The following is a 4,019-nucleotide window of genomic DNA, read 5'->3' on the forward strand; positions in this document are numbered from 1 at the left end:
AATCAATGGAAGTGGCTGAACAGAGATGAATAACATGCTGGTGCTACACTAACCTAGACAACAGTGTCCATTATCTAGGACATGCTCAGAGGGCAGCAATGCAAAAAATTATTAAGTAGCTACAGCGCCATCCCCTACTAACATCCTGATCGATGAAGGGCGATGAAGACTGTGGGGAGTGACTGCAGTTCAATCCTCCTGTGACTTCATGTTTGAGATTCCTCTCAAATTAAACTTAAGAGGAAGTGCAGCAAAAAAAAAAAAGCCAAAACACCTTTAGGGCTTAGATAGATAGGAGAGAAGTGTAGGGAACTTTATAATAAAGATAAATACAAAAGTGGTTAGGGGGTAAGGATAGATAGTTAAAAATACATTTTAGGTGTCAGACCAACCTCTAAAACAACATACAGAGATTCTCATGATTCTTCAGGAGTTTCGAGCACAAGTCACTCTTAAGGCCCCGTCACATGATACGATATAGCCTCCGTCGTTTGTGCGTCATGGGGCAATTCGTTGCCCGTGGTGCGCAATGTCGTTAACCCCCGTCACACGTACTTACCTCCCTAATGACTTCGCTGTGGGCGGAGAACATCCTCTTCCTGAAGGGGGCGGTTCGTGCAGCATCACAGCGACGTCACACAGCAGCCGCCCAATAGAAGCGGAGGGGCGGAGATGAGCGGCCGGAATACCCCGCCCACCTCCTTCCTTCCTCATTGCCGGCGGGGCGCAGGTAAGCTGTGTTCGTCGTTCCAGGGGTGTCACACGTAGCCATGTGTGATGCCTCAGGAACGACGAACAACCGGTGCACAGAAGGAGGAACCACATTCTGATAATGAACGACGTGTCAACAAGCAACGATAAGGTGAGTATTTTTGCTCGTTAACAGTCGTTCAGAGGTGTCACACGCTACGATATGTCTGACGATGCCGGATGTGTGTCACAAATTCCGTGACCCCGAAGACATATCGTTAGATATATCATAGCATGTGATGGGGCCTTTAGATGTCTTTACATGACCATAATACGGACTGAGTGCTGTCAGTAAAAAAAATGACAGTACACGGACAGCACTCAAACTAATGTTATTTAATGGGGCAGTGCAGATGAGTGATTTTTTTCCACAGACTAAATTTATGTGTGAATAAAATTGCAGCATGCACTAATTTCTTCCACATATTGGATAATTGTATGAAAAATTCCCTGAATAATATCAAATAAAATGCATGTGCTTAATAACAGGGTATTTAGCATATACATTTTTGCTAATAGGTAAGAAGCTGTCCCAACAATTAATTTGCTTCCCACTGTGCTGTCTATTTAATCTGGGACCCAGGTGACCACTTGTTACCATTCACATTGGAGTTTTGACATGACACAAGTCAGGTATAGAAAATGTTTTTAACTTTAGTTGGTTAGGGACCGTCCCAGATGGGTACACCGTGACGAGGTGGGACAGCTTCTTACATTTTTGCAAAAATGTATATACTAAGTACCCTGTTATTAAGCACTTGCATTTAATTTATTATTATTCAGGGTATTTTTCATACAATTTTTCTCTTTGTTTTTCTCCTGTCTAGAGGCTGCCATTTACATGCTTGTAATGTTGCATGGTTACTGATTTTTTGTTATAGCTCAATTTTTTGTTTTTCATATATTGGATGGGACTCACTCATTCAAGTCTATGGGTGCACAACATCCCCCCAGATTCCATATGTATGGCATCCGATTTTCACAGATACATTGCAATTCTTTAAGATAGAAAACTGTAAATGGTCTTTTGAATTATTAATAGCTGTTGCTGTACAAAAAAAAACAGATTGCAAATGGTAGGTGCAAAAATAACAAGTGAGCAAAAAAATTGAGTTTTCTGGATGAAACACTGATGATTTTCTATATGGTCATGCGAACTGGCTTTAAAAGTAGATTATCACATACTGACCAGATACTGCTATATAAAAACAAAACAAAATGATTGACCCTCCTGTGAAATTTCTATCAGGGGTTAATATTCTTAATTTGGCCAGACAAGAGTCCATTTTGTGTGTTAACTAATGTTTGTTGAGTCACTGATTTCCCCAGGACTATCAAAGCCTCTCATTATCTGAGAATGTGGATTATTAAATTAATTTTACTTCCCCCAGCCTCTCTGGCTACCTATCTCAGAAGAGAATTATCTATGCTGATTGAAATGCTACCCAATTAGAGCACAGCCTTATTCCACCAATCCGGTGAGACCACATTCCCTGGAATGAGTGCCTGGGAGATATAAATGGGGATTGTTGGAGTCACCAGGTTGTTCTTTTGCTACATGGCTGCAATCTGAGGGGTACTTTGCACACTACGACATCGCAGCTGCGATGTCGGTGGGGTCAAATTAAAAGTGACGCACTTCCGGCATCGCATGCGACATCGTAGTGTGCAAAGGCTCGATGATACGATTAACGAGCGCAAAAGCGTCGTAATCGTATCATCGCTGCAGCGTCGGCGTAATCCATAATTACGCTGACGCGACAGTCCGATGTTGTTCCTCGCTCCTGCGGCAGCACACATCGCTATGTGTGAAGCCGCAGGAGCGAGGAACATCTCCTACCGGCGTCACCGCGGCTCCCGTAGGATATGCGGAAGGAAGGAGGTGGGCGGGATGTTTACATCCCACTCATCTCCGCCCCTCCGCTCCGATTGGCCGCCTGGCGTGTGACGTCGCTATGACGCCGCACGACCCGCCCCCTTAACAAGGAGGCGGGTCGCCGGCCAGAGCGACGGTCGTAGGACAGGTGAGTTCATGTGAAGCTGCCGTAGCGATAATGTTCGCTACGGCAGCTATCACAAGGATATCGCTGCTGCGACGGGGGCGGGGACTATCGCGCTCGGCATCGCAGCATCGGCCTGCGATGTCGCAGCGTGCAAAGTACCCTTAAGGGTGCGTGCTCATGATCAGTATTTGCCGTGATTTAAACGCAACCTACTTTAGCTGCGTCCAAATCACTGCAGTGTACAGTACAAGCATAGTGGATGGGATTTCTAGAAATCCCGTGCCCACTATGCTTCTTTTTTTCCACAGCAAATACTGACCTGCGGAGCGTCTTTCCAGACCCCAGCATGTCAATTGTTTGCTGCGGAATCACATGCGTCCTCCGTAGGGAGAACACAAGCAGGAGATCGCAGCACACTGAACCCTGATCGTGGGCACAGTCAGCTGCGGTCTCATGCGCTCTCCTGCGGAGGAGACATGCGCCCCCCCACTGGTCAGGAGTCAGGACTCGCTGCGTTCTGAACGCAGCGAGTCATGATAGTGGGCACATACCCTAAGGGTTTTGATCCCGGTTGGAAGTCCATTACTCAGGCTAGGCACTTCGGTGACGGCTAGGGAATCTGAAACTGGATTACATTGTACAGGAGCACCGCTAAGGATCCTAGGATACGGCTGGAAGAAACCCAGGTTGGGAATGATTCAGTTACCTGGCTACAGACTTTGCTGTGCTCGTGAAGCTTCCTATGCTTGTCAGTATCCTAATCTTGGTGGGTGCCTGCCAAAAGCGGGGTGCTGCTGGTTTGAGGTATGTGGCCCTGGACGTTCCGAAGGCATGAATATTTTAATCTCTGGTGAGCCAGCAGAAGGGTGAGACTCTGTTGCCTGTTATATTGTGTGGTTTACATGGTTTTGTGTTATATGCCTTTCACAGTTGGGGATCCAAGAAAGTCTAATTATTGTGGTTCCCACACCCTGTGTTGTCTGAGTAGTGTTCTGCCTACGGGTACGGAGTTCGCAGTTCAGTTGGGATGAGCCCTGGTCCATGCGGTCTTTCTAAAGTCTCCACACCACCAATGTATTGGCCTGTGTTAGATATGGTTTCATCTAACCTGTGTGACCATGCAATGTTTCCACTTGTGTTGTTAACAATGTAGGTGACATCTTCTATATACCTGGAAAACATTTTATAGGAACTACCGTACATCTAAAGTGCTAGCATCATAACTACTAAAGTAAACATTAAATTGTGGACAAACCATGCTATAAT

Source organism: Anomaloglossus baeobatrachus, chromosome 4, assembly GCF_048569485.1.
Source record: "Anomaloglossus baeobatrachus isolate aAnoBae1 chromosome 4, aAnoBae1.hap1, whole genome shotgun sequence".
Lineage (NCBI taxonomy): Eukaryota > Metazoa > Chordata > Amphibia > Anura > Aromobatidae > Anomaloglossus > Anomaloglossus baeobatrachus.